Genomic DNA, 8,502 nt, shown 5'->3' with positions numbered 1-8,502 from the left:
CCATTATAAAATGGGCAAAAGATATGAACAGACACTTCACAAAGGAAGACATCCAAGCAGGCAACAGACACATGAAGAAGTGTTCAACCTCCCTAATCATCAGGGAGATGCAAATCAAAACCACACTGAGATACATTATATCATCTTTTGAAGAGAAAGCATTACATCTGATACCACTCACATTCAAAAGAAGTCTCAGAGGAGGGTTCTGACATTGTTCAAAGTTGACTCAAGCTGCCTAGGTAGGTATGGTGTTCTTAGAATGAGTACCTAATACATGGACTGAAAATACAGATACAGGTGTTCACAGGTTCTTAACACCACATTTAGATTCACAAATAATCTGTTTTGATCAAATTTGTGAATCTTCTTGACCAATTCAGTAGAATCTGAAGTTAGATTAAGGCAAACACAAGGAAATACCTTTCTCCCCCAAACTTGCAACCCAATTAAAAGGAGAAACCAGTCAAGAACATTGTGATTATATTATTGCCTCTCTCTGTGGTAATGGTGATTTCCAAAATAGAACCAAAGTGTGATAGACTCTCAGTGCCTAACTCTGGCCCACAGTGAGACCTGGGTAGCAGTCCCTGGCATGGGAGGTTCCCACATGGGGAAACACCTGAGTCTGCACAGCTATGAATAGGATCGCTGCAGGGTCTGGGGTGGGCAGGGCCAGCTCCTTCCTGAGCCTCAGCAACAGGAGAGGTTCTGCTCTTTGTTTGGGGAGGAGAGATCATGGTTGGCAAGGAACAACCCTACTCTACTGATGTTCTTGGTATATGAATAGAAACAAAAGAACATAAAAAACACGTGGTCTTACTCTAGATTTAACAATTCATCAAGTGAAAAGAAGCTGTGTCAGGGACTCTCCAGAATTAAGGCATAATGCATTTAGGATGAATGTGGACACCACAATTTTTTGTAGAGTGCAAGTTTGCTTCTTTATGCCATCTGAGAAAATCAAGTAAATATGTTTTCATGTATAAAAATCCATAAACAATGTTTTTGCCTTGAGAATGCACCTCCTACCTTTCCAACTACAGGGAGCCCAATGGACCCAGCACCCTGTGCTCCTCTCTGACATTGTTCACCTGGTTTGTGACAAAGACACACATCCTGGGAGCTCACCCAGACAATGACTGAATACAGGTAATCTAACTAAGGCATAGGTGCTGTTGGTATACATGGGATATTCTTGATTTGCAACTGTGGCTCAAGGAGGCACTGGTGAACATGCCAGACTTGGCTTGGGTCATTGGGTAGACAGGAAGCATCAACAATCTCCCCCCCGTTCTCCTTCCCTGATTTTCAGATTTGGGTTCTGGGCTCATGATGTCTGCAGCCTCACTCAGCCTCCTGTATAATTCTTTGCTTCCATTAGAGACACCTGACTTAGGGATGTACGAGAATGTTTTCTCCCGTATTAACAGAATTTTCTAATCCAGTGGTAGGCACAGAATCATAAACATAGAGATGTCCTGGAAGAAACAGATGCCAAGGAAGTCACAGCACTGACAGGAAAGCAGCCCTCAAACTCCATCTGCACTTTCCTCTGGGACTGCCCCAGTTTCTGTGGTCCTGAGCACCTCCTGCAGCCTTATTTGACAAATATCTAGGAAATGCTCTTTTAGACATTAGTGTAGGCAAATTATTTATATAATAGAGCCATAGAAACCTTCAATTTTGTAAGAGAAGATGAACACTCTTCCATGTGCCAAGTACTCTTTTTTTGCTGGATTTTTTGTACTTGTCTGAAGCAAGAGACGAGGAAAGGCGCAGATCTGGCATTGACCAGTTGACAAACCACCTCTCTGTACACCCCTTTCATCTGTAACACAATCACAACCAAGAGTGCTACTTGTCCAAACTGGAAAAGTCAAGGCCAACACTGACTTTGTTGTTATAGCATTACTCAAGGAGTATTGCTGGATGTGAACTAAAAATGAAGGATTGAAAGTTGTATTGAATTTCTGTTCCATGTTAACTCTTTCCATTAAAAAATGACAAAAGAGGTTACAAAATGTAACAATAATAGGTAGAGGGGAAGACTTGGATTCAGCCAGGAATCATCAGGATGTGAAAGGAAACCCTGGCCTCTGTCTGGTCTGTAGCTGAGCTGGTTCTCCAGAGACCTCTGGTGTCCTGGCTGCCCCTGCAGGGTGGTGTGTTTCTTGGTTAACACTGACAGTCCCTCACAGTGTCTCTTGTACAGTTAAACAAAATCATGTGATCAGCTTTCATATTGGTATATTAAGAGAGATTGTGCTTACAGGGTTGTAGGATTGATGGTGGTAATTGTAAATATTCTTTGTACTGATGGAGAATACAATTGCATCTTTCCAAATTGGATTACTTACTGTTGACACACACTACAGCCCTCACCTTGGATCCTGGTGAATCCAGCTCACACTGCAGTCAGTGAAGGTGGATCTACAGGCTTTGTAGGAGAGATTCAGATAATCCCAATAAACATAGAGAGGTTCCAGGAGAAACAGATGCCAAGGAAGCCACAGCACTGATAAGAAAGCAGCCCTCCAAAAGCTGAACTTCATACAGGATGTAAATTGAGAACAGCTTTAAGTAGAACCATCAAAGTTGAGACTGATGCAGGAGGGACATTAGCTTTGAGCATAATGAGAAGTTAACCTATATCATCACAGGCCCCATGGTGTGGACACTGGGGAAGGACACAGCCACAGGGATCCTTACTAGGACCTTCAGGGACAGGAGAAGAACAGCTTTTCACAAGCAGGAGTGGGACTGCGTCTGCATGTATTGTGCCCTGTGGACACTTTGGCACTGCCCAGCTCATCCATCTCCTACCTCTGGATTCCTGGTAAGATCAGTTCAATGGGCTCCTGGACTAGATGCCCAGACTGACTACCCATTTGTCTACTGTGGAAATCGTGTGAACCTTATGGTATGAAATGTTACCACCAAAGAAATGCAGTGAAGGCACAAATGGAAACTTGCACAGAGGAAATGATTATTCGATTCTAGTCTGTGCCTTGTTCAGGGCTTTGGTCCACTGTCCTCTCTAAGAAAGAAACGTGTTTGATTAGAAAGAGAAGGGTTACAGGTCTGTGTATCGAGGACTGGATTATACCATTCCAAGTGCCATGACCTCAGGCTGTCTCATGTTCCACAGCATCCCAGGTCAGGACACTCCAAGATATCTCTCTTTCCACCCTCTGGGCAGTGTGGGAAGTGGGTGGAGAAGATTCCCTGTGTTTGGGAGGAGGATCTGAGGATTCCAGATGACAATGCAATGACCTGCCCTTCGGGCTGCTGCTGTTGTCTCACCTCCTGCAGTGACAGTTGTTCCTAGGGATAGCAAGTCCTCATGACTTACTATCCAACAATACTCTTTCAGTAATGTTAGACAGGCCACCTGGAAGAATCCCCACATGTGAAATAATTACTACTGAGATCCCATCTGATGCCACTATGAAGGGAATACTCAAGTGCTCAGCATAACTTGATCTCAAAAACATTTACCAGGCTAATGGAGAGATATGTGAAGATTCTAGAAAAAGTGATAAACCAAATATAAATTTAAGTAAAATATAATACACTGCCAAAAAGTGTTGCTTATGCAGGCAATTTTAAAGTGATTGAAAATTCAAAATACAATAAAGTCAATTCTACTATGTAAAATTATTATAATCATACAACAAAAAACAGGCTTGATTAACCAAAGAAAAATTGTGTGCCCATAGAAGATGTCAGAATTAATGATACGTGGTTGAACCATCCCATGCAGATGTGAGTGAGACCAGAATGGCTGCCAGCACACAGCGTCTATTCCACATTCTCAATGAGATAGGAGGACATGAATAGACGTTTCTCAAAAGAAGACATACGTGCAGCCAACAGATACATAAAAAAATGCTCAGTCTCACTAATCATCAAAGAAATGCAAGTTAAAACTACATTGATATAATACCTAACTCCAGTTAGGTTAGCCATCGTCAATAACTCAAAAAACAACAGATGCTGGAGAGGATGTGGAGAAAACGGAGCACTTCTACACTGTTGGTGGGAGTACAAACTACTACAGCCTCTGTGGAAAACAGTGTGGTGATTCCTAAAAGTTCTAAAAATTGACCTCCCATATGACTCAGCAATCCCTCTTCTGAGAGTATACCCAGAGAACTCAAATCATTCTACAAAAAAGATACCTGTTCACACAAGTTTATTGCAGCACTATTCATAGTAGCAAAAACATGGAACCAACAGTGCTGCCCATCAAACGTAGACTGGATTTAAAAAATGTGGTATGTCGGAGACCGGCTCCGATCTTTTGAGGGAGGGTTAGGACCCGCACCGGAGAATCTGGATGGAGAGAAGAGACCACTCAGAGGCAGTTCTTCTGGGAACAGTCTGATCAGGACTGAAGCCAACTTTATTCAAGCCTTTTCCAACTTATATACCATTTTCTATACCCTCCAGCATTGTGATAATCACTTGCTGGGGGCGTACAAGTTCCGTGCTTTACAAACCATGCATCACAAGACCATCACAAGATTAACAAGTTCCAAGCAAACAATTCGAACTCCATGATGCCTGACGTGCTTCACAAAACTCACATCAAGGTCACAGGTGCACAATTTCAATACAGTTTGTTCAAAATGTCTTCCATAGTGTTCAATAAATTATTCATATTGTACTCTTTGTTCTAAACCCTGATTAATACAAAAACTTTCTAAGTTAACTCTAGGTTCAATCCAAGTTCACTGACTCCTAATATTTTTTAACGATTGATATTATCAACTTAACACTATACTATAATCTATAAGTTTACTTGAATGACTTAATTTTTATTTATTCCATTAACCTATTATGATTCAACATAGTGCACTGTAATTCTATAATAATTAATTCAAAACTTATTCCTTACCATGACTTATATGAGTTTCATAAATCTAAACTTTAATTTTTATATGATCTAGTGATTGGACTTTAATACTATGCTATATCTTATTAAGCTAATACCTTATCATTAAATCTTATAATTATCATTAACGTATGCTTTTTAAAATCATAACACTATAATTCTCATTCTATTCTAATAAAACTACGACTTTAACCCAAAACTTAAATCTTTTTTCCTAGTATATTAATACATGGCTACATGCAAAATTTCCTATTGTCATATTAGAAGCAAAAACAACACCATTGGGAAAATTTCGGTACACTAATCAAAAGATCTTAAAACTGGCCTACAGGAACAGGAACCAAAGTCATAATCTGAGAAAAGGAAACTCAAAAGCCCAAACAAAACCTAAACGTTTTCCATGAATGCTTATTACTGTTTAAATCTTTTCGATGGAAATCATCTTAAATGTGTGTTTTATCCAAACAAGTCTATTCTAAAAATCAAATAGTAGCTGTCACACTCTTGGATAATGGACTGCACAGTTACCATGACAATGACCACGGGCTGAAGCAAACAGAGTTTTGGCATGTAACGAAACTAGAAAAACGTCCTGCCTGCCTAGAGGCAGGGCAATAAAACTATTATGGTAATTTAGTTTCTAGTCTTAATCCTAGGAGAAACTGCCTTTGGGGACAAGAGCTGACTAACCAGTCTACCAGGAAATAGAAGTTAAAAATATCTGGAAAGAAGTAAAACTTAGAAGGGACAAGGTCATATAAAATAATTCTGCTGTGCAACTTTCCATCAGGTGTACAGAGATTTACTTATAAGTTTTACTGCCATGTATGCATACTGGTCACTAATCACATGCCAATATTATAGGTATAACTGATATCCTATGTCAGAGGCGATCTTCCAGATGGGCCTTTACAGGCCTCAGCCATGTAGCTATAGATGTTGGCTCCCAACAGTGGTAGATATACATGATGTAATATTATGCAGCCATAAAGAAGGAAAATATTATGAGCTTTGCAGCAACTTGGATGGATCTAAATGCTGTAATACTCAATGATCTATCACAGAAGCAAAGAACAGAGTACCACGTGTTCTTACTCATAAGCAGACCCTGATCAATTTTCATAACTACAAGAAATAAATTAGAAGTATTGGAAAACTTCAGGGGATGGGGGTGGGGCACACTTCATCAATAAGGGTAACTGATCTCAAACCAGGTAAAGGAGAACCAAAGTGAGGCCAAAGCTTTACCTGTACAATGATCATTTGTATACCTAACTCTGAACATTACCCTATATCTTAAAAAAAAAAAAACACAACAAAAACTCTTGGTTCAGATAAGATAAGATTGTGTTCACTTTAAAATAAAATGTAGAAGAATTAGTTAGGTATTTTGGTAATATCATCATATACAAAGTATTAAAGGTCAATTAGCATTTTTCTATATATCAGGAAAAATAGATATACTCAGTGATCTATCACAGAAAAAAAGAACAGAGTACCACATGTTCTCACTCATAAGCAGATCCTGAACATTAACCATAAAACTAAGAAAGGGATTGGCAGTAGCAGGATACTGCTGGGGTAGGGATGGGGACACAGCATCAATAAGGGGATCTGATCTCAAACCAGGCAAAGTGGGAACCAAAAGGAGGTCCAAACTTTACCTGCACGATGTCTTTTTGTATACCTAATCCTGAATTATACCCCACATCTTTAAAATGAAATATATGAAAAACCCAAACATTTGAGTTTCTTGTAGATCCTGGATGTTAGAGTGTGTAATACTCAGTGACTGATCACAGAAACAAAGATCTGAGTACTACATGTACACACGCATAAGCAGACCCTGAACTTTTATCATAATACTACAAGAAAGCGATTAGTCGTAGTGGGACACTGCCAAGGGAGGGGGGCATATAATATCAATAAGGGTAGCTAAACTTTACCTGCTTGATAACCACTTATGTATCTAACCCTGAATTGTACTCCACATCTTTAAAATAAAAACAATAATTAAATTAAAAACAAACAAGCATAACATTTGCAAAAGTTAGAAATAAGTAGGAAGAAATGCAAAATGTATTCCTAAATCTCTTATCTTAGAATATTAACTACTATGGGGGAAAACCAAATTGGGTGCACATTATTAATGGAAAATAAGGTCATGCAATTTTTGCAGACCCTGAATGCCCTCCCCTGTCCCTGCTGGAGGCTCCGTTCTTTTGTAGGTCCAAGTGAGGTCATCTATCATCCACATGCCAAGTGACAACAAGTGAGAAGTGAGCATTGGTGCCTTCTCAAGGCACAGAAGAAAAAAGTTGGGTTTATGCATGTATGTTTTAACGACATGTAGTAAGGAATATCTACATATATAAAAAGTTATCTGCAGATAGATGTTTATATGAATCTGGACTGAATTATGATCATAGAGAGTTTTCTCAGCCTTCGTCTCAGCAGTACTGACATTTGGACCAGAACATTTTTCTTGAGGGTGGAGAGTTTTGAATTTGTTTGTAAAGTTTATTGGACTTTAATGACCCAGGGTCAGAAACTGACCACTTAAAATTGAAACAACCCAAATCATCTCCAGTAATTGACAAATTTCCTTTGATTGTGTGTATGTGTTTGTGTGTGTGTGTGTAGGGGATAACTCCAGTAATATAGGAAACTAATATTGACATGTTCAATATTACCCTGATCACTCATTAAAAAGGTATTGTGTGAACCAGGATTGAGAAGGCACTGGGAAGAGAAGACTTGGAGACACAATTGAGTGGGAAGCGCTGCTTGAGATTCCAAAGTAGAATCATGTGAGACATCAAGTGTCCATAAACTTGACAACTACTAGGACCATGTAACAGTGTGTATTACAAATCAATAAATATTACTGTGCATCATGAACTAAGGCAGAAGAGAAAATACAGATAATTATAAATTGCATGCAGTTAAGACACATGATGTTTGGAGACAAGATCCATCCCTAAAAACAATGTATGGAGGTCTCAGGGGAGGAAATAACTGTGGGGTGAGACCACAGCTTCAGACAGAAGACCCATCCAGTCCTTCCTTTGCACTTGAACCCAAGTTCCTTCTTTCTACTTTCTGGGTTCTCATCCCCTCATGTACTCCTGGTTGCCCCCTTGTGGTCCTGAGTGCCCCCATCTAATCATCTCCAACCATCTGTAGGGAGGTTTGAGTCAGGGCTCACAGGACACTTTCACACTGTGTCTCTCCCATAATACATGGCTAGCTACTCGGGTCTCAGACTGTTCATTTTGCAATACAGCATGCTCTTGGTGTTGTCTCTGGAGATGGCAAATCTGTCCTTCACGGAGTCTGCATAGCATGTGCTACCACCACCAGTATTACTGTATGAGACTCACTCTAGCCCCTTCCCTGGAGCTTGGTAGACCCAGTTCATGTGAGAGTTACTGAAAGTGAATCCAGAGGCTGCACAGGAGAGTTTCAGGGATGCCCTGGGCTGGACCAAGCCTCCCTCAGACTCCACCAGCTGTACCTCACACTGGACACCTGCAAACACAGAAACTTCCACGCATATCCACTGCTTCTCTCACTCACGTCCCATCACACACTCAATATCT

At 40.1% G+C, this 8,502-nt stretch overlaps 1 pseudogene; it reads left to right on the top strand.

Moving 5' to 3' along the window:
* The first annotated feature begins 2,668 nt into the window (after positions 1–2,668).
* LOC103250269 overlaps positions 2,669–8,502 on the top strand; it is a 28,233-nt pseudogene continuing 22,399 nt past the window's right edge.

This window comes from Carlito syrichta, unplaced genomic scaffold, assembly GCF_000164805.1.
Source record: "Carlito syrichta isolate Samal-C Ts95f unplaced genomic scaffold, Tarsius_syrichta-2.0.1 Scaffold127180, whole genome shotgun sequence".
NCBI lineage: Eukaryota > Metazoa > Chordata > Mammalia > Primates > Tarsiidae > Carlito > Carlito syrichta.
The sequence above is the reverse complement of the archived record's forward strand: the minus strand, read 5'-3'. Positions and strand labels throughout refer to the sequence as shown.